The 23,806-nt window shown below is 40.1% G+C and overlaps 1 protein-coding gene across 6 annotated transcripts in view; it reads left to right on the plus strand.

The window, feature by feature from the left end:
• The first annotated feature begins 5,750 nt into the window (after positions 1 to 5,750).
• CHL1 (cell adhesion molecule L1 like) overlaps positions 5,751 to 23,806 on the plus strand; it is a 239,844-nt gene continuing 221,788 nt past the window's right edge. For 3 of the 6 annotated variants that reach the window (XM_083354274.1, XM_083354271.1, XM_083354276.1), the window contains exon 1: positions 7,486 to 7,978. The gene's annotated coding sequence lies outside the window, so the exon portion shown is untranslated. Of the gene's footprint in view, positions 6,773 to 6,922; positions 7,131 to 7,485; positions 7,979 to 23,806 lie in introns of those variants that run through there. The other 3 variants (XM_083354273.1, XM_083354272.1, XM_083354275.1) reach the window with 3 other exon arrangements.

Below are 23,806 nucleotides of genomic sequence, written 5' to 3' on the forward strand. Positions count from 1 at the left end.
CTGTGATGTCCCGTTGCCTGGAGGCGGTTCGGGTCTGGATGGGGAGGAACAGACTTCAGCTCAACCCTGACAAGACTGAGTGGCTGTACATTCCGGCTTCCCGAGACACCTGGGATGTTCCACCTCTTTCTATGGGGGGTGAGCTTTTACCCCCTGTGGATAGGGCTCGCAACTTGGGAGTCCTCCTAGATTCACGACTCACTTTGGAGGATCACATAGTGGCCGTGACTAGGGGGGCTTTTGCCCAGGTTCGCCTGGTGCGCCAGTTGCGGCCCTATCTGGACCGGGAGGCCTTGTGTACGGTCACTCATGCGCTCGTGACCTCTCGCCTAGACTACTGTAACGCTCTCTACATGGGACTTCCCTTGAAGACTACTCGGAGGCTCCAACTGGCACAGAATGCGGCCGCGAGAGTTGTCTTGGGAGTTTCCCGGTACTCCCATGTTACACCTTTGCTCCGTGAGCTGCATTGGTTGCCAGTTGTCTTCCGGGTAAGGTTCAAGGTTTTGGTTATGATCTTCAAGTCCCTACATGGCATGGGTCCGCGATACCTCGAGGACCACCTGCTGCCGGCGTCGACTCCCCTCTGCCCTGTGCGCGCCCACAGAGAGGGCCTCCTCAGGGTGCCTCCTGTCAAGGAATGTCGACTGGTGGCCCCCAGGGCGAGGGCCTTCTCTGTGGGTGCTCCGGCGTTATGGAACCAACTGCCGGTCGAGCTCCGGATGGCATCAGACCTCCGATCCTTCCGTCGCGGGTTGAAGACCCATTTATTTGAACTAGCGGGTCTGGCCTGACGGGGGTACTTGGGTTTTTTATTGGTTTGTTTTATTATTCTGGTTTTAACTTGGGCATTAATTTAATTATTTTTTAATGTTTGTATTGGTGTTTATATTTATGCCCTGTGAACCGCCCTGAGTCCCTTTGGGAGAAGGGCGGTATAAAAATCTCAATAAATCTAAATCTAAATAAATCTACTTGAGTAGGGGGTTAAACTGTTATTTTGTTATTTTCTGTTTTCTTCCATGAGGACAAGTAACTTGTGGGCTTTTTACTTTTAATCTGACAATGTTTAATTTTGTACCTGCTATTATGGAATGTCTTTAGGAAAGCGGGAATCCTAGAACATTTCAAATTCCCCGGCAGAGCCAATAAACTGGCCAAAAAATCAGTCTGAATATAGTAGAATGTGGAAAAACAGGCTGGTTGCATCAGCAAGGAAATGTTTATTCAACCTATCTTCTAATATATATCATATCAAAATCAATGTGAGAAGCCAGATTTGCTTAACAACTGCATAATTCACTTAACAACTGTAGTGATTTGCTTAACAACCATGGCAAGAAAGGTTATTAAATGGGGCATGACTCATTTTAAAACTGCCCTGCTTAGTAATGAAAATTTGGAGCTCAATTGTGAATGCAATTCAAAGGCTACTTGTAACCTGTGGTATGTTGATGGCATTACTCTGACAGCCCAAATTATGAAAGGCAAGAATCACAGTGAAAAAGTAGGACTAAACTAATGGAAACTAATCACAAACTTAGACTTGATGCTGAAGCTATTGAAGTGGTGGATAGCTTCTGCCTTTTAGGATCATAAGCAGTAAAGTTATAACCAGTCAACAAAATACATATAGGCTAGTCATTATTATAACAGTGAAGGCCTGAGAAAAGATAATATAGGTACTATGGCATGCCTATACTTATAAAAATTAGAATCATACAGTCAATGATTTTCCCATAAGACTATATGCAAATGAAGGTAGGAGATATGAGGAAGCAGGATAGACAATATGACATTTTTGAACTTTGGTGTTGGAGAAGACTACTGAGAATACCAAGAAGATAAACAATAGATTATAGAACATATCAACTTAAAGACACAAATGACCAGACTCAAATTATACTATTGTAGACCCATTATGTTAAGGCCCAGAGCCCTGGAGAAGGCTGTAATGCTGGGGAAGCTGGAAGGAAAAAGAAGAGGATAGCTAGCAGAAAGATTGATGAATTCAGTTATAGTGGTGATGAATGTACTGTTGGAAAACATGTAAGATCAAATTGGAGATGGACAACATCTATTGATACAATCATTAGACACAATCTGATACCGTATAATCAGAAAATTCCAGAGGCTACTGTACTTATATATTCTGAAACAGCATGTAGATATAATACTAACATGATATGCACCTAACTTATGTAATTTATATTGTTTTCTAGTCCTTTATACTAGTAGTATTTAAATAAAAAACAAGAAGTAGACATTAAATTCAAGTTAAAATTGAGAATCTCTTCCAATATGATTTGAAAATAATTTTAAATATCTTTAAAGACATTATTGTAAATATATATTTATATTAAATGATTAGACTATTGTTTATTTTCCAAGGTTTTATGGCAACTCATGTTTCATGGCCATCTTAAATACTCAGCAGTTACTTACTTTAGCAAAATGTCATTTTTTAAAAAATAGATGTAGATAGATAGATAGATAGATAGATAGATAGATAGATAGATAGATAGATAGATAGATGGATAGATAGATAGATAGATATGCCAGATGAAGGTCTTGAAATGAAAAGACAAGACAAAGCAACACAATACAGAACCCCCCCACACACACACACACAGCCTATGGATTAAGTAGTGGTTCTCAACCATATTACAGGGAGTTAGAATATTCCTCAAAACTTTAATTAAAGCTTTAAAATTTTCTGTAACTAATACATGTAATAGCAAAATGCCTGTGAAATATAAAACATCCTTGGGAAAAGTGGCTCCTTTAGCTTTATTATGATGGGACCATGGTTATCTCTTAGTCCAGAGTGATTGATTGGGTTTAAGATACAAAAGTTGAAAGAGACTAGAATAATTTAAAGTGAGGTATGAATTACTCACAGCCTTTCTTTGTTAAATCACCTATCCCACGACTGGGCAAAAGAGCTAGTTCTGAAGCATGATGCTTTCTCTTATAGAGGACCCAGTTTTTGAAAAGCCTTCCCTGAACCTGGATATTTCAAATTGGCATCTTCAAATATAATTACTGAAATTTTCTAAATGCAGGATTCAGAATCCGTGCTAGGCATGGATCAAAGGAAAACATCTGGGGCTTTTATTTCACCTTCAGGAGAATTATTCCATCCATAAAGGCACCACTGGTCCAGCTTCTCTTCACTAAGTTCTGCTTCTTCCAGAATCAGAAAAATTAACAGATTCCATTGCTACACTTTTTATTCCCTTCCATCTGCCACCTGTCCTTCCCTGCTTTCCTCTTTTCCATTTTGAACTAGATTAACTTTCATAGGAAGAGGCAGCAGAAAACTACTTCTGGTCCTACTTCAATATATATGGGGACGTTGTCTCTTCCACCTTTATGAATTGGCTAATTTTTTAAAAATAAAAATAATGATATTTATTTATTTATCAAATTTATATAGCCATCCATCTCACAAGACGTGACTCTGAGCAGCATACAATAATCTAGATAGAAGAAAAAGTAGACAGTAGACTATAAAAAGTAGACTATAAAATAATATAATGAAAAGCTACCTCATCAACAGATACTACAGAGAGCTAATCAAGGGTCAAGGCAATGATAGATGTTTTCACTGCCCATCACTGTCTGCTAGTTCCACCATCACTGACTTTTACAAGCTGTCATAGCAATGTGCTCATCACTCCCAAAGGTCTGCTGAATCATGGCACTGCTGGTGTAATTTCATCTGATTCTCTGATGAATAGATTTGTATGGGAAATCTTGTCATGGACAAATCTCCTTGCAATATATAACTCTGATGGTTTTATATGAGGCTGTGTTCTCCACCTTCAATCTTCCCAACAGTGATAGTGATAGTCATCTTTTATATAAAATCTCATGATGAAAACAGTGAGCAAAGGAGTCTTTAATTGATTAACAGAATGAATAGTCAGTGATCATTCCAATTAGATTGGTTACCTCAATCACAGGAACTTGAATGGAGTGATCCTAATGTGAAAAATCTTCATTTTACTATTCTTTCTTTCTTTCTTTCTTTCTTTCTTTCTTTCTTTCTTTCTTTCTTTCTTTCTTTTTCTTTCTTTCTTTCTCTTTCTTTCTTTTTCTTTCTTTCTTTCTATCTTTCTTTCTTTCTTTCTTTCTTTCTTTCTTTCTTTCTTTCTTTCTTTCTTTCCTTTCCTTTCCTTTCCTTTCCTTTCCTTTCCTTTCCTTCCCCTTTTGCAATTGTATGCCAATAACTTAGCCAGTTTCCAGTACAAGCATAACAATTGTTGTCTTTTGTGAAAAACAGTTCGTTTCTTATGGTCCTTAGACTCTTAAACCTTGAGAAACAACAGCATCCTATTCAAGAAATTGTATCATTGTTCACTTCTACCACCCCACCTTTGAACAAAAAGATAATGATCTGCCTATATAAAATTGCTTTGAAAATCCCTCTGGATATGACTAGTTTCACTGCAAATTTCATAATGCTCTCCCAAGTGTTTTTCCTTTGTTAGATAAAGAGAGGTGTTGCTTTGTTTTAGTCTAGGAACCAAGGCAGAAATCAACATAGTAACCCAGATAATTTCTATAATCCTGAACTAGTTCTCTGAATTGATCAAATGGTGTTTGAAGTTTGAATTTTACTGAATTGTTACTCCTAATGCAGATCTGGTCAATTAAGAAGCTACGATGTCACTTATGTAGCCTGCAATGGTACCTCCCATGGATCAGTCTATTGTGGGAAAAGGTGTGGCTGCACAGAATTCTGCTGTGCATCCCATTAGCAACTTCCAATTAAGCAGCAGGGGGAAAGTCCAATCTACAATTGAGTCTCCAATTTTCTGCTGGTCAGATTATAGAACAGGGATAATGATGCACGTTTGGGGATGTTGTGTCTGAATATGTGAAAAAAATCAATCCTAAAATTATCAGACCCCCTCCCCTCATCTCTCAGTTGGGGCCCAGACCTCTGTCACTACCAGGATGTGTTTTTGATATCCTTCAAAGGAAAACATGGTCTTTGCTGGGGGAAAAAATATGTCCATTACTGTTATAAGATTACAGAAGGGGCAATGGAATTTCCACTTTCAATTTGTTACAATCTGGTTCTTCTTTACACAAGGGATATTTCCCTCTTTGTTTTTCAACAGCCCTTTAGAATTTTCTGCATTTTGTGTAGCTTCATTTTTGGAGCAGCTTTACTTTGAGGCTGTCAGGATAATGTACAGGAACTCCAGGAAAGGCATTCAGAGGGACATGTTAACATAGCCTTTTCCCTCCTTATGTTGACAGCTTACAGAATTACAGAATTCTAGAACGCTTGGAAAGTATGAGCTTCATTGAAGCCCTAGTGGCAATCAAATGTAATGAGCTTTTCTGACTTCACGGAATAATAAGTCTTCCTATGACTTTGTGCTATCAAGAATTCTTCAAAATCACAACAATGACCGATGCATATTTATGATTGGAAACTTCTCTTTTAAGTAGCTGACAATAAACGTGGTACATGACGGAAACAAATTAGCAAGCTTTGCAACCTTTGTCAGTGGTACTTTGGAAGGACAATCCTGGTCATCTGAAGATGATATTTACAGGATATGAATAACCATGCTGTCCCACTCGTTTTAACGCTTTCTATTGGCTATTCAAGCAAGAAATAAGTAAATTCTAGAGTTAAGCCCATCAATCCAAATGCTATCTAATTAGTTCAGAATGGAGGCTCTACATTTATTTCCCTGCACTTTTCAAAAAGAATTGTCTAATGTTTTCTGGAAAAAGAGATGCCCCAGGTTAAATATTTCCCCCTACGTATTTGGGGGGGGGAGGAAAGGAGAAAAGAGTTAGGGACTAATAGCCACCTTCTCCAAGCATTTCCCATCTTTCATAATGTCTCTTCTACCCAATTCTAGTGAACTTCCTAAACAGCCCTTCCTTCTGCCTCTGTTCCTCAAACGTGTTCAGCTGGCAGGGTGTGGCAGATACCTGAACACAGTATGAAGCAGGAGAACATGCCGGGACTGGACCTTTTGCAGTGCATTTGGTTTAGGCAGCTAAGGGAGGGAAAAGAGGGCTGGCATTGAATGATTTCCATCACAAATAGCCTGAAAAGGGGGAAAGGGGTGTGTGTATTGGTCTCTGTGTGCATACTAGACCTGAGACCAGCTGTGCAAAAGGAAGCAGCTCTGCACCTTTGATTCCTGGCACCCACGACCTTCTCTAATCTGGCTTTTCATTTTCTGCACCGCTACAAACAGCTGTTGTGGAGAAACACAACTCTGCTGCTATTTATTTTTTTTCCTTCTTTTTCTTCCTCAAGGTATGGTGCTCTCCCTAAGGAGATTCTTGTTGCTCTTGGTAACGCCCGTTGGGTTTGGTGCGGCTAGGTAGGATATTTCTGCCAGGGTGTGCACGTGTGAAACGAAATGCCTCCTTTTCTAAAAATAAAAAATAAAAAATACGGAATATTCACTCAATTCTTGATTGAGAAAGGTGAGCCCCTTCCCCGTGTGACTTTTGTCTCCCTCCCCTTCGCTGTTGGTTCTGCCTCTTGTTTGCCCAAAGGAAAGAAAGAAAGAATCAAAACAAAACCGAAACCTCTAGTTTCAAGTCTTTTCTCCTCTTTCTATGTCTTAATCCTTCGGAGTTCAGAAAATGGTCGTTCGGAAGGAGGAGAACCGGAGAGAACTGGGAAGGTTTCTCTCCCTCTCCCTTTCCCTTTCCCTTTAGGGGAATGTTCGCTTGATTCTTGGGGAAGCTTGGAAGGAGATCCTACCTGGTTGTTTCTGATCCGGTAGGTAGGTAGGTAGGTAGGTAAGCCGTGTATGTTTGCGTGTACGTACGTGTCAGCCCTAGCGCTTTCTCCTCGCTGCATTTTCCTTCGAGAAAGCCACCGCTCGGCTTGCGTGTGCGCGCCTATAAAGAGACTGACACCTGGGTGAATCGGAAAGTAAGGCGTGATGTAAAGCCCCCTTCTTCCCACCCACCGTCCACCAGACCCGCGCCTTTACAGTTCTCAGGGGTCCGTCAGCTTCTCGCCGGGGAAGAGCCTCCGAAGGGGGCTCAGGCCAGGCCAGGCCAGGTCAGTCCTAGGGCTACCGGTAGGGTCTGCAGGGGGGACACGCCCCCACCAGCCCTTCTCCAATTTCCAGGTAAGCGTCCGGAGACGCCCTTTTCCAGGTTGCCAGGCTTCAAGCAAGTTCCTAGTATAGCAGGCGGTCGGGGATAGCGGGTGGCGAAGGAGAATCCCCGGGGAATTCAGGTCGCTCCCCGCTTTTGGTGTCTCTCCAACCTCGCAGAGGCGGAGGGATGGCGGCGGCGGCGGCGGGGGGAAACGGGTTGGGTGCAAGGGAGGGAAAGGAGGAGGGGTCTCTCTCTCTCTCTCTCTCTCTCTCTCTCTCTCTCTCTCTCTCTCTCTCTCTCTCTCTCTCTCTCTCTCTCTCTCTCTCTCTCTCTCTCTCTCTCTCTCTCTCCCCCTCCCTCCCTCCCTCCCCGGAGCACCAGCAGCAGGCACAGCAGCAGCAGTTTGTACATGTGTGTGCGTGCGTGCACGCTTGTGTGCGTGTATAGCTGAGAAAGATTTGGGAGGTTTAGGGGGCTCGTTGCCATGACTCCCTTGAAGCTCCGCCGAAGGAGATATTGATGCCAGTCACGGAGGGACCTTCCTCTTTTCTCCAGCCTTGAGATTTTTCATCCTCCTCTGCCTCCCTCTCTCGTTCTCTCTCTCTCTCTCTCCTCCCTTTTCCCACCCTCTTTTCTTCCTAGCTCCCTCCCCTTTCGTGGAATGAAAAAAAAAAGCAAAAGTGATTAATTTAGCAAGCTGGGACGGGCTCCCGAGCGCTGTTGCCTTCAGCCGAATTCCGTTGCAAACTCCATAGCTTCTCTGAGATACACACACACACACACACACGCACACACGCTGGCACCCCTCTCCCGCGCGTGCCCCCCAACCCGGCAGCGCTGTGAACAGCTCCCGACAACACATCCCTCAAGTGGCAAGGTAAGATGAAGAGAGAGGGGGGGAGGAAGGGGAGGAGGCACCCCTTTCGCACCTGAATGGGGGTTAAAATCTACTGCAAGGGGCGTTTTGGGGTGCAAGGGGGCAGACGTAGTGGTTCCCAAGGGCTGAGAAATGCGGCGAAGAGGGAAAAAAATGTAAGAACTGAACGGGACCTTTTCTTAACAAAAGGCGCCTATGTATGCTGGAGAAAAATCTAAGGTTCTCCAGATAATCCACCTGCTGAGCCGGAATGAAACCCCTGTGGACTCAACCCCACCACCCCGCCCCCCATGAGAAAGCCTCCGTGACACAGTCCGTTGTTTCCTCTCCATCGCAGCTTCGGATCCTCAGAACCCCAAAAGTAGCCAGGGAACTCGCTTCCTTTCACCCCAACCGTGCGTGGGAATGCGCTTGGGAATCTTTTGTGCTGTGGTGTGCGGGTTTTTTTTTTTGTTCCCCCCCCCGCCCCCGCGCGACCGAAAAGATCCAGAGCAACAGCAAAACAATATACGCCGATTCGGATATTAGGGAGAGTCCCTTCAAATTCAAGGAGATGTTTGTCCTTCCTTCTGCTTTAAGTTGCCGCCTGTGCGGAAGCTGCTTATGATATAATCTAGCTCGGTGAATTACATGGTCCCAGAAGTGTTTAGGGAGAGAGAACAAATCAGTGTGTCATTGTTGTCTGGTTAAAGTTTATTTGTCACAGTCCTTTGAAAGTAGAGGGGGGAATCTTTCTGAGCCTGAGGAATTACAAGGAGCTAGTGTGAATCTTTGAGGAGGGTTTGTAATGCTGAATTTGAGGATTATTGATTACCTGTATTCCCCCCTTCTAAGGGCATTAATTGTTAGTCTGGGTTTATTCAAGTTTACAAAAAATGGATTTGATTTCTAATGGAGAAAAGAGCTCATTTGTGGCTTTAAAACCCACATTTTATTATAAATGGGCAAAATAGATGAATGATGAATTGTAGAATAAATACTCATTCATTAAGCATATGCAATTAAGGAGCATACCAAATTCCCATTAGAGTTGAGGTAAAGGTATTTTAAAGCACATCATGATCGCTGACACCAATTTAAGTAGTTCCTCCTAAATGTCTATGGAGATTCGCAGTCATCCAGGTCATGGCTGTCCCAAAGGTGCATTTTCAAAAGGCAACTGGCCTTCCTTGTGTTTTTTTTCCTTGAATATGTTTTGCTTCTCATCTAAGAAGCTTCTTCCATTCTACTTCAGTTAGAACCGAAGAAGCTTCTTGGATGAGAAGCAAAACATCTTCAAGGAAAAAAAGAAAGTCTAGTTGCCTTTTGAAAACGCACCTTTGGGATAGTTCCTCCTAATTGTTTCTTTATTCCTTCCTTCCTATTTCATATCAAAGTAGCAAAGGCATGAGCAGAGACAGAGTTATTATAACAATAATAACAATTCAATGGCCCACTCCCCAAAATTCTTGACAGTCTCTTAATGTGGTTGTATACTGGTGTTCAAAAGCAGGCTTTTGTAAACCTCTTAGGTTATAAACATTTTAAAGGAAAAAGGGGAACGTGCATTTAAATGAATGAAACAAGATCTATGCCACAGAGTGAGTCTCAACTCTCTCAGACTACATCTAGTTTTAGATTAACTTCAATGAGAGTGTGAAAGTCTGAGAGTATGAAAACATATGCCTCACTGATATCAAAAGGACAAAAAGCAACGGTTCAGTTTTCATATAACTAATCAGAATGTGCCACTGAATCTTTGATAACAAAGAAGTAAGCAAAGGACTTAAGACAGAATGATTTGGGTCATAAAATATAAACTTCATCAGAAGAAAAGTACTGTTTTTAAAATAATAATTTTATTTGGAGAAGAATGCTTAATGAAGCTTGATGTGCTGCATTAGATTCAAATACACCAAATAACATTTGCACGGGGGAATCTGCTTTCCTTTCAAAATTTCCTGCATTAGGATTGGTTCTGAAACTATCTTCTAATTGAGGATGCACATCTGTGTGTATTCAGTCTTCAAAAAGGTTAGAACAGATGTATATGTGCATGCAATATCGCTGTCAGAGCTGAGGGGATTCTCAATAGATTACCCTGGAGTGTTCCTAGCTGTGTATTTGACTTTTAACATTTTTAGTTGTGCTTTCTCTATTCCCATTCTTCCCCTCCTCCTCCTCCTCCCTCAATATTTATTAAGCAGGCGCCCTTTTGTTGATTTTCATTTTAAAACTGAGGGTTGCCTTTTAGTCAATCATATTTCAATATTAAGCCCAATACACAGATATCTATCTATCATCTATCTATCTATCTATCTATCTATCTATCTATCTATCTATCCCAAGAGAATTCTTGGAAGCAATATATGCCTGACATATTCTGTTCTACATGAGTTCATTTTTCCTCTGTCCCATCAGGAATTTCAGTTAAGCCATGTTCATAGGCCTTTATGCTGGCTCAAACTGTCCTCATTTCTAACAATTCTACATTAGTCACAGGTATCTCTTGGTGTGATTCTTAAAAGATTCTTACACTTGATATCTACAACATGCAATATACTCCCCTCCGCTTACTCTCATTTTAGCTATCTTCAGTTATTCTCCCCTCCCACAAATTACCTACCTATAGAGCAAACTAAAGGCAGAAAACTTTTAAATCTTATAAGGAATGGTGGGGTTTTTTGGGCGGCGGCGGGGGGGTTGTATATGTGCTTTGTCATGCATGAATCTTTCATAGCTTTTCCAAATAGGTGCACTTCTCAAATCTCTTAAATTTTGGAAAAATAGGCTCTAGTATTTGGAAAAAGAAGGAAGTGGAGAGGTAGAGAGAGAGAGTGAGAGAGGATATGAAAGTAATTCTTAGAATGTGATAATTTCTGCTCAGTGGCTTCATTTAAAAAAAAATGATGAAAGTATGTAAATTTTAAATGTTAAAGAAAGTGAAGTATTCATATATTACCCTTGGATTGTTTCCCACAAACGTATCTCTGTGTTTTGTTTGTGTGCTTATTAATACTTTGGGTCTCACAAATACAAATGCACATATGTACCATGAGTCTTGATGGACCATTTATACTCTCCAGAGGCAGATGAACGGAGCATGTAGAAGATTCCCTTTATAATAGAGGCTGTCAGAGAGATCTGTAAATGCTGTTAAATTAAATAAAGGGATAAATATTGATAAGAGAAAAACTTGTGCATCTGTTAACCATTCCATACAGCACCCATTCAATGTTACAGGCTTTCAACAGACTCCTTAGCATCTGTTATAGAGAAGACTCCACTGAAATTAACCAATGATGTTCAATCTCTAAACCCTTCATTATCTTTTAGTGGCTTCGGTCAGATGCTAAATGCTTAGAGGGCCAAAGCCATCTCTCAAAAAAAAAAATCTAACAATGTCCAGGATACTAAGCAACATTACCCAACATAACTTGGTTATTTGAGCTTGCCGGCCTGGACTGAGGGATTGGAATTTTAAATTTTTAGAATGTGATTTATTTGTTGGGGCTAATTTAATTTAATTTAATTTAATTTTAACTTTGTATATTGTATTATAACTGCCCTGTACACCGCCCAGAGTCCTTCGGGAGAAGGGCGGTATATAAATCCAATAAAATAATAAATAAATAAAATAAATAGGACCAGGATTGCTGCCAATCAGGGCCAACAAATCCCATAGAAGCCAAATATTCCAGAAAAATAGTATGATGGATTGTATCAAATTTGTTGGGAGAGGTACAGCAGAACTAAGCAGGATGGAATATTAATTAATCAGAATAGAACTGAAAGGAACCTTGGAGGTCTTCTAGTCCAACCCCCTGCTCAAGCAACAGACCCTATACAATTTGAGATAAGTGGCTGTCCAGTCTCCTCTTAAAAGCCTCCAGTGATAATTTCTGAAAGCAAGTCATTCCACTGATTAATTGTTCTCACTGTTAGGAAGTTTCTCCTAAATTCCAAGTTGCTTCTTTCCTTGATTAGTTTGCATCCATTGTATCTTCTGGTGCTTTGAAAAATAAATTGACCCCCTTGTCTTAGTGGCAGCCCCTCAAATATTGGCATACTGCTATTACGTCACCCTAGTCCTCCTTTATACTTTACCTGTTTTCTAGCACTTATCATCAACTATACAGTAACCAAGATGGTTTTACATTGCAATGCTAGTTTTAACCCAGGACTGGAAAGTATGTATAAATAATCTTCACCCACAGAACAGCGAAATTGGATTTCCAACATTAACTACATGATTTTGCTCAAAAATGCTTCTGTTAAAGTTGCTTGGACATTACTCTTGTCTGCCACTGAAACAGACAGTTCCCCTCTGGCAGTTTTTACTAAGCAGGATGAACGAAACAAGGATTTAGCAAACAAGTGTTTGTCCTCACCCCTCCAAACAACTTGCCCAATACTCCTCGGGGTGAACAAAATGAAACTCATCCATCAAAACTGGACAAGTGTCTGCCTCATTCAGCCCACCAGAATCCACTCTCAATGTAGAGCTGTCAAAATGAATGAAAGCAATTTTAGCAGAAAAATGGTTTATGGACTCATCCCACTGGGTTGCCTAATTGAGGGATCCAGTGAGCATAATCTCTTTTCTTCTCAAAACAACTCATAGGACATAGCTGTGATTTGGGGGGAGGGGATCTCATTGTCATCCTGAAATATATGGGAATATGGGAAAATTATAGGTGTTGTAGTTCAAGCTGTATAAAAGGGCATTAGTCTGGAACCTTTGTATATGTGTGCACTATATGTATATTTACATGTGCACACATACACTAATAGCATTATTTCAGTAAGAATGTATGGTGACAAGCTTCCTCCATTGTTATAAAAGATTGTTTATAAACTATATTTAAAGCAACAGAGACGAGGGATCTGTGGTCATCACCATGGTAAACATTCATCCTCACAAAACTATTTATGAGCTATAAAATTTACCTTTGAAAAGCACTGAAATATTTTTAGCCTTCATCATCTTAAAATAGCTTGGTCAGTTTGGAATGTTTTGGCTTACCTATGTGTGTTTAAAAGGTAAAGGTAAAGGTTCCCCCGCACATGCGTGCTAGTCGTTTCCGACTCTAGGGGCCAGTGCTCATCTCCGTTTGAAAGCCGAAGAGCCAGCGCTTGTCCGAGGACATCTCCGTGGTCATGTGGCCGGCATGACTAGATGCCAAAGGCACACGGAATACTCAATAACGTATATAGGCTTCATTTTCAAATAATAACTTTTGACTGTTGCTGATTGCAGTTACACAATAACAACATATTTACAGTACATGGCTTGTTGTGAAAGGTCTCATTTTTAAATCTGGTTTGCCCCAAATAGGGTAGCTTAGATAATAGAACAAGGATGACTTTTGCTGGTGCTTGCTGCTATCACATTCTGTTTTCCACCCAGCGAGGTAGTTAGAAGCAAGACTAAAACATCCAAATCTCTCCCCTCTTCTAGTATAAAAGAAAGAAATGGCAAATAAAGCTGCAGAAGTGATAGCTAATTTGCAAAGATTTAGGACATTGCATTATCATCCATAAGAAATAAGATGCCACCATAATTGTTTGCTTTAAATTGTATTTATTTTATTAGAAAACATAAAACTGCAAATAGCAACAGAAATAGATGTGGTCTTCTGAGGAATAACAGAATAACAGAGATGGAAGGGACCTTGGAGGTCTTCTAGTCCAACCCCCTGCTCAGGCAGGAAATCCTACTGTATATCATTTCAGACAAATGGCTGTCCAATCTCTTCTTAAAAACTTCCAGTGTTGGAGCAGTATTGGGAAAATATTAGATTCAAAGAGTAAGTATGTACAGATTTAAAATAGGAAGGCTCACCCCAAATGGAGACTGAGCATCATGAGAGAAAAAAACTGTAATAACAAAGAATTAGGCAAGGCTCTGAACATATCCAAACTGAAACCCGAATTCCTAATACATTCTAGCTAATCATGTATAGGTCCTAGAAATCTGTATGTAATTAAGGTGCTGCTACCCAGCCTTTCCTTGGGAGCTCACTAGAAAGCAAAACCAATCGTATTAATACCAAATCCATTGTTGGATAGATTCTATTTATCTTGGCTTTAGCTAATGTAAGTATCAGTCCCACTAGGTCAGGGGCGTCAAACTGCAGGCCCGTGGGCCGGATGCATCATAGCAAAACCGTGCCCACCCCACAGTAAAAAAATCACAGTACATTGTGACACATGACATGATGTTGCGAGTTTGACACCCCTGCACTAGGTAGACCAGACCAGGGAATCAATTTCTCAGAAAGGTTAGAGCTACCTTTTTACCAACTGGCTTTTATAACAGAACCAGTCAATTTTGATTGTGCTGTACATCCCTCCCTCTCCATCTCACCCCTACTTCTATATCCCAGTGAATCAGGAAGGCATCTGTCTGAGTCACTTCGGAATACTATCTTGTTTCTCAGGGCTTAAACAAAGTTTCAGTCTTCTTTGCCCAGGTAATACTATATTCTTGTATATTTCCAGTAAGGTATATTTCCTTAAACTCAAATACTTTGGCCACTTAATGAGAAGGAAGGACTCACTGGAGAAGAGCCTAATGCTGGGAAAGGTGGAGGGCAAGAGAAGAAAGGGACGACAGAGAATGAGGTGGCTGGATGGAGTCACTGAAGCAGTAGGCGTGAGCTTAAAATAAATGGACTCCAGAAGATGGTAGAGGACAGGAAAGTCCTGGAGGAACGTTGTCCATGGGGTCGCAATGGGTCGGACACGACTTCGCAGCTAACAACAACATATATTTCCTTACTCTCCACAATAAGTAAAAAAGAATAAAATAGAAATGATTTTATGTTTCTCTCAAACTTAGTTCTAACATTTAGAAATTTCAATCCAGTTCAGCTTCCTCAGGAGCAAGATATTTATCATCCCCCAAAATTCCATAAATCCAGTACAAATTCAGGTAGCTCTGTCCCAACTCAAATCTTTCCATCCCCATAGCTCTTCAACAGCTACTGTTTCTTTGCCTTACATATTAGCAATACAAAAAAGGCACTCGAACATTTAAGAATTGGACAGGAGACAAAATTAAAATATAGGACCAACGGCTTCAGGAAGGTTCTTAAGAAGGGCTTAAATGTCACACCAGTCCAGATGAACTCTAGCTTCTATTCCATCTTTAGTAGAAATATTAAAATAGTAAAATAATAGAATAAAATTGAGAGTAGCCTTTCAGAGTAGGATGGGAAACATATACATTTAAAAAAATAAATAAAATAACAAAACTAAAATAAGACACACAGTAGCAAAAACATAATAAAAACTATGGACACAAATTTAAATTTGTGAATTTATAACAGGTCCCCTCCTCCGACCTAAGCCTTTCTTAAAATGCCAAATTTTACAGCTGTCCTAAAAGTCAACAAGGTGAGAAATAATCCGATCTCTGCCAGCGAGCTGTTCCAAATGAGACTTCCTGCTCAAGCAGAAAACCCTATTGCATTTCAAACAAATGACTGTCCAATCTCTTCTTAAAAACCTCCAGTGATGGAGCATCCACAACTTCTGAAGGCAAGCCTTATGAAACAGCTTAACTCATTGGACTCTGGATTACACTTCTTTAGCAGGTGGAACTCGGAAAGTTTTCTTGAAAGTTGGGTCCTATAAGTATACAGATCCTAAGGCATGTAATGTTTTAAAGATGATAGTTTGAATAGCACCTTGATTTATCTCAGAAACTAATCAAGGAGAGAAGCACCCTGGAATGAAGGAGAAACTTCCTAACAGTGAGGACAATAAACCAATACTGTAGAACAGCTTGCCTTCAGAAAATGTGGGTGCTTCATCACTGGAGGTTTTTAAGAAGAGACTGGACAGCAGGAGCAGGAGGTTGGACTAGAAGACCTCCAAGGTCCCTTCCAGCTCAATTCTGATTGATCTGATTAATTGGTCTTTGCTGTACAGAAACCAAAGCTCAGAACAACATATCCAGGCAGAGGGAGAATCCCAACACTTTTAGTCAGTGAGAAGCTACACATAGGATTCTCATGTTTGCCCAAAGCTTTTGACTTGTGAAGTGGTCAGCCACATGTTACTCCCAACATTTTTAATAGTCTGTAGTTATGTGCAATACAAACCCATAAAACTGAATTAGTTGAATACACAGTTAAGTGGACTATGGATAACTATATTCTGTAGACTCAGTCACTGGAGTGTCAAAAGTCAGGGGGGGGGGTTTCCCCTCAATTCTAAAAATTTCAAATTCAAGATCTTTTTACAAGTTTCATTAACAACCATATGTCCTCCTGACACTTGTTTTGTAAGTTATTATAACTGCATTGTTTATTTATTTATTTATTTATTTATTTATTTCTATTTATTTATTTTACATAAATAAATATAATTTATTTATGTGACTTTTAATCATTTTTTCTAATCCCAAAACAGTGTTTCCAATATTATTTCTGTCTACTAATATCACACCTAATGTTGTGTTATCTGTAAATCAGACAAACATTACTTCCAACTCTTTATCAATGTCATTAATGAAAATGTAATGCAGAGAAATCAGGAGTAATTTTTCTACCATATCAAAGTTTGATTATGAATTAGTATAGGTCTGTGCCATATATCATTACCATAAAGAAATAATCAGTGGCATATCTCATAATAGGTTAAAGATAAAATCAAGTTATTAAACTTGTAATGCATATTCTGATTAAGTAGTTTACATTAAGCTGAAAGGAATTCAATTATTATGGACATTTAGAATGTGTACTTTTATAATTAAACTGAATTAGTAAAAGCATGAAAACCTAACTATATATTCCAGAAATCCCCAAGATCAATATTCTGTAAATAATACATTATTTCCAAGCTTTGTATGTTTATTTAGCAGAGTTTGAATTGCAGCCATTTTGTTTGTTGTTGAACTGTTGAATGAATCAGCTGTCATTGGCTGGCAGGGAGAAGTCAAAACCTAGTTATAAGAAGAATCAAGGACATTGTGAATAATTGGCATAATGATAGCTTCTTTTTCTTTTATCCTTCTGCCCTATCATCCCCCTCTTCTGTGGGACATGACATACTATAACAAAATAGCACTAATTGTCTTGTTTATATCACATATGTTACATTGGTGCAATTAACTGTTGCTTTTCCTATTAGCACTGTTTTAAAGAATAGTACATTAATGTACCATATCCATCAAACAGCATTTATAAAGTTTATCTAATGTGTTATTGCATTATATGAAGTTACTGAGATTTTCAAAGTAATAAAAATATATGTGGATTTTTCTACAAGGTGCTTTAGACCTTGATGTATGACTTAAATTGATCGCCAAGGAGTGTCACTGGAACTATTAGTTGCTAAGCAACCTGGTTAATTCTGCAATTTTGGCTTTATTTCTCTAGCAAATAAGATTTGTGTATATGTGTGTGTGTGTGTTTGTGTGTTTGTGTGTGTGTGTGTTTTATTGAAAGAATACTTTTTGTCAGAACAAAAGACACCAGTCATAATAGCAATAACACAATGGGTTGATACTACCAAAAATATTTCTGTGCCATAGATCATAAGATTAAAGACTTTTGACTATAGATCCAGAACATTTTGGATTTATGAGATGTTTTTAATAATTTATAATAAATTATAGTTTTATATTTTTCCTCTTTTTTTGTATCAGCTGTCTAGAGAAAGACACATAATAGTGGGAGAAACAGTCCCTATGGGGGAATACATCTACTTAGTGCTTGAAATGGTTTGTTCATGCTGCCTTTATGTATGAGGTCCTGTTAAGTCATGTTGAGTTACATCATGAATAAATGAAACATAGCATGGAGCATGCCATTCAGTGATTGCCCAGATTATAACAGGCAGCTTGGCACAGCTTGAGTTCACAGGGGTTGAAATCTCCACTGGATGGTCTCAATGATTGAAGCTGATTTCATCAATGGCATCCTTTGTCTTGCTTTCCCTGAAGGTGTTAATGATTGGGATTAGTGTAAAATTTCTTAACCGTAATGATATGATGCAGTGATGGCATTTAAAGTAACTCTTGGAATTTTTAAACAATTTTACAATATGATTTATTTAGAAAAGGAACTACTTATGGCACAGTAAAATAATGACACTGTACTACATACAAAATTAACTCAATTCTTTAGTACAGGGCATGGATGTCAAACCCGTGATGTCGCATGACGTGTTGCAATGTATTACAACTTTTTCCCATTGCTGGCAATCAGGTGGGAGAGGTTTTGGTATGATGCATTTGGGCCATGGGCCGGCATTTTGACACCCCTGGTATAGGGTGATGGGCTAAAATTTTTAAATAAACATTTTCATCTCTCTGTGGCATTGATTTTAAGATTAAAAAGTCTACTATTTACAGCTGGAGGACCTTCATTTTTAAACTGGCACAGCATGACCTTAAGTGGATCAATGCTATCTAAACATTTCTACCTCAAGGTCAGTATACAGAGGAGGTAATCTACAACATGCAGCAGAATCATTACACCTCAGAAGGCAAGACTACATAAAGGGGTGGTAACATCATGAAATAAGTTAATTTCAATCATTCATTTTATATTAAAATGGGAAAATGGGTCAAAGAAATATTTCAAACTATTAAGGAGTGATTGCAAATACTCTGTGCAATTTGATTGCTTCAAGCAACCAAGTGTAATTCAGAAGGAAAAATTAGGCTAACAAATCATGAATTATATGCTTTGTGAAGAACAGATGAAACAGGACCTTTAACTGCAACTATTACTTGCAGCTGAAGGTCCTCCAGCTGAAAATAATAGTTCTTCACAGTGCTTCAGTAATAGGATTCTTGGGAAATTATTTATGCATTGTGAGAGAAAGGACATGAGGTATTTGTACTGAAAATATCTTGCACACATCTGAAGTATCATTGAAAAGAATTCTACTTCTTTCTGAGTAGACATAAGATTGCAAAAAGAAAGTTTGGAATGGAATTGATAAAAGTCTTTTTTTCTAAAGTTCCCAAAACATTTAAGGAATTCTGCTGAATGGGTGTAACTTTAAGACAAATATAAGAAAATGCTTGCAGTTTATTCAATTAAACTAAACAGTCAAAAAAGGATTGCCCTTTATCAGTGGAAATACATATATATTTGTCAAATAAAGAAAATATATCAACACTTTTGGAAGCATTTTCTACACCAGGCATGTCAAACTCGCAACGTCACATAATGTCGTGCGACGTATCGGGACTTTTTCCCCATTTCTGGCAATGGGGTGGGTGCGGTTTTGGTGTGACGCATCTGGCCCATGGGCCAGCAATTTGACATACCTGTTCTACACTGACAAATTTCTCAGTCCCACACAAAGTCATTCTAAACATGGTAAACACTTTATTGTTTGTAACCCTTCAAGCATCACACTGCCACTTTTTTCTGTCAGATTTACCAGGCAGACATCAAGTTGTATTATCACATTCATGATGTTCTATGTTCAAGCAGGAGAGGCATGGAACTAGCAACTGCAGTATATGTCATCTGTGACCCTGCAATAAGTAGAAGGAATGACCTTGAGGAACAGATGGAAGAATGACTACAAAGACAATAGATCAGATAAAACAAACCCAAGCCTGTAGCACAGGGGTCTTCAGACTTGTCCCTTTTATGACTTGTGGAGTTTAACTCCCAGAATTCCTCAGCCGGGCACACTGGCTGAAGAATTCTTGGAGCTGAAGTCCTCAAGTCATAAAAGGGCCAAGTTTGAAGACCACTGCTGTAGCAGAACTGTTATTTGAGAAAGGGACTCATATCAAACCCTCCCCTAGTTCTCACAAAAATAAAGGGAGAGGTGGGGGGGGGGAGAAACAATTCAAACTTGCAAGATTCTGTTACCACAACCTTCTAATAAAAATAGTATTAGCCTGCATGACTTTGGTTTTCTAGTTTGGTCTACCTTAAAGGGCTGCCTTTGCAATTGGTCCAAGGTGAGGTAGTTTGTGCATTAATCACAGCAAGTTACAGCATTTCTGTAATACCTGAAATAAAGATCTGTCCTGATTGCCTACAGGACACAAAGCTGCTGATGTTGATTTTTCAATGGCTCAGGGCCTGATCATGTAATGCAGGAATCTTCAAACTTGGCCCTTTTGTGACTTGTGGACTTCAACTCCCAGAATTCCTCAGCCAGGCATGCTGGCTGAAGAATTCTGGAAGTTGAAGTCCACAAGTCATAAAAGGGCCAAGTTTGAAGACCCCTGATGTAATGGCATGTAGTGCAACCCCCATAGGGACTGCTTAAGTCCAGGCCCTCCTGACCTCCCCTCCAAGTGGCCACCAGCCCAAGAAGGTCTCTCACACTGATGCCTCTGCCTAACGGCACGTAACACACTAGTATTCAGTCATGATTGGCAGCCACACACATGGGGCAGTGATGGTTGCTCTCTCCCAATGGTGATTCATGTGGAATGATGGTGGTTGATCTCAGACAATAAGAACTTACAGGGAAGATAGTTGTTGTTGTTAGTTGCGAAGTCGTGTCCGACCCATCGTGACCCTATGGACAATGTTCCTCCAGGCTTTCCTGTCCTCTACCATCTTCTGGAGTCCATTTAAGCTCACGCCTACTGCTTCAGTGACTCCATCCAGCCACCTCATTCTCTGTCGTCCCCTTCTTCTATTGCCCTCAATCTTTCCCAGCATTAGGCTCTTCTCCAGTGAGTCCTTCCTCCTCATTAGGTGGCCAAAGTATTTGAGTTTTAGCTTCAGGATCTGGCCTTCTAAAGAGCAGTCAGGGTTGATCTCCTCTAGGACTGACTGGTTTGATCGCCTTGCAGTCCAAGGGACTCGCAGGAGTCTTCTCCAGCACCAGAGTTCAAAGGCCTCAATTCTTTTGCGCTCAGCCTTTCTTATGGCCCAACTTTCACTGCCATACATTGCAACTGGGAAGACCATAGCCTTGACTATACGCACTTTTGTTGACAGGGTGATGTCTCTGCTTTTTAGTGTGCTGTCTAGATTTGCCATGGCTTTCCTCCCGAGGAGCAAGCGTCTTTTAATTTCTTGACTACAGTCCCCATCTGCAGTGATCTTGGAGCCCAGGAAAATAAAATCTGTCACTACCTCCATTTCTTCCCCATCTATTTGCCAGGAATTGAGAGGGCCGGATGCCATTATCTTGGTTTTCTTAATGTTTAGTTTCAACCCAACTTTTGCACTCTCCTTCTTCACTCGCAACAAGAGACTCTTCAGTTCCTCTTCACTTTCTGCCATTAGAGTGCTATCATCTGCATATCTTAGGTTGTTGATATTTCTTCCAACAATCTTAATTCCAACTTTTGATTCATCTAGCCCTGCCTTTCTCATGATGTGCTCTGCATATAAGTTAAATAGGCAAGGCGACAGTATACAGCCTTGCCGGACACCTTTCCCAATTTGGAACCAATCACTGGTTCCGTGTCCAGTTCTCACTGTTGCTTCTTGGCCCGCATATAGGTTTCTCAAGAGACAAATAAGATGTTCTGGTACTCCCATCTCTTTAAGAACTTGCCACAGTTTGTTATGATCCACACAATCAAAGGCTTTAGCATAGTCAATGAAGCAGAAGTAGATGTTTTTCTGGAACTCCCAAGCTTTCTCCATGATCCAGCGTATGTTGGCAATTTGATCTCTAGTTCCTCTGCCTCTTCGAAATCCTGCCTGTACTTCTGGTAGTTCTCGATCCACATACTGCTGGAGTCTAGCTTGTAGGATTTTAAGCATAACTTTACTAGCATGAGAAATGAGTGCAATGGTGCAATAGTTTGAACATTCTTTGGCACTGCCTTTCTTTGGAATTGGAATGTAAACTGCTCTTTTCCAATCCGGTGGCCACTGTTGAGTTTTCCAAATTTGCTGGCAAATTGAGTGTAGCACTTTTACTGCATCATCTGGGAAGATAGTAGTCAAGCTCTAATGACAACAACTTGCCCAGAACAATGTTAATCAGCCTCTGGTGATGGCAACTTGCCTAGAACAATGGCAGTCACTCTCTGGTGACAGCAAATTGCCTAAAACAATGGTACCCAGTCTTGGGTGGCAACAACTCGCCCAGAACAATGGTGGTCAGTCTCTGGTGACAACAACTTGCCTAAAACAATGGTACCCAGTCTCAGGTGGCAACAACTTGCCCAGAACAATGGCGGTCAGTCTCTGGTGACAGTAACTTGCCTAAAACAATGATGGTCAATCTCTGGTGGCAACAACTTGCCCAGGATGATGTTAATCAGTCTTTGATAACAACAACTTGCCTAGAAAGATGGCAATCAATATCTGGTGCTGACAGAGGCCTCCCCTGTCCTTGCCCCTCTCTGACCTCACTCCATGTAATCCCTTTTTACCTCCCCCAGCTGGTCCTATAAAGAAAAAAATCCCTTACCTCCCACTAAAAGTTGTATGTCAAACTCTTTCCTAACTCTCCCTCTGCCTAACTTATTCCAACAAGGGAAAGGAATTAAAAATCCCCAAACTATCCTCTCTCCCTCTCTTGATCTAACCTGCCCACAATGAAAGAGAAAGAAACAATAAAACTTCACCTTTCCCCACCCCTCACTCACTCTCTCTGCCTGGTCTGCTTCAAGCAAACAGCTCCAGCAACTACTCTCAAACTAAATAACATTATTATTTAGTATATGGCGATGGTGCAATTAGCCAGGAGACCACAGTGTTAGTAGAAAGTAGTTATTTAGTTGCAAAAGAGTGCGAGTTTGTTTAGCTTGTATTCATGCACTATCCAGGGTGCACCACAGGGGGTGAACTAGGTCGGCATCAGAAAGATGAGCATCATCCTGTGGCATCATCCAAAGCCTGCTCTGACCACTGATGTTGTCTCTCAGTCAGGCTTTCCATCTAGGCAGGTCCAGCACTGGCAGGGGTATGACCATCCGCATGAAATGCTGCCATGTTTCCCACCAAAGTGGTACCTATTTATCTACTCACATGTAGCATGCTTTCAAACTGCTAGGTGAGCAGAAACTGAGTCAGGTGATGGGAGCTCACCCTGCCATGCAGTGTTAGGACTTGAACTGCCAGAGCAAAGATAGCAAACCAGCATCTCTAAGCCACTGGGCCACCACCCCTCTAACATACCTAGTTTCTGACATCAACAGGAGAGCCCTTTCTAAAATTCTGTAATTGCCAGAAGGTCACCTTTCCTGATTACTCCTATATAGCCTCATAGAATTTCCAAAAGATCTGATTAGCTCCTACTTGAAAACTGGTAAAAATCCATCCATCCATTCATCTACTTTTTAATCATTACCTGTACTTGTATTATTGATTTTAATTTTGCCTTGGCTTTCATTGTATTGTTACATTTTAAATCTGGTTTTTAAATGGCTTTCAGCCATCTGTCTGGTTATTTGAACAGAAAAAAACAAGATGTAAAATTGTTATTTTTTTAAAAAAATAGACATCCTATATTATTTTAACAGCCTGTTTAGTCTACATTTGTTACCATAGCAGCCAATTAAATGCTGAGTAGTCACCCCCAAATAGAGTTGAAAAATACTCTTATATTCATATTCTTAATATTTGACAGTAAGAACCATTTAATGTTTGGTAATATAATAAACTGTATTCATGAAGAGCCTCTGTAAATTTATCCAGTCCTTTTTAAAAACCATCTAACTTTAAATGTTGATGGCTATTGCTACATCTATAGTGGATGTACATAACCTGATAAATTATTCCTGTCAAAAATCATATGTGTCAACTTCTAAAATGAACCTGGCTGAAGCCATCTTTGCATTCTCAGTTGCCACACAGATTGGGAGGAAGGGGGGAAGAAAGTGAAAGTATTGTTAGACTAAACTTGGAGCCATCCCATGGGAACCAAGGTCATTCCCACAGGAGC

The sequence above is a fragment of the Vipera ursinii genome (assembly GCF_947247035.1).
Source record: "Vipera ursinii genome assembly, chromosome: 2".
Taxonomy (NCBI): Eukaryota; Metazoa; Chordata; class Lepidosauria; order Squamata; family Viperidae; genus Vipera; species Vipera ursinii.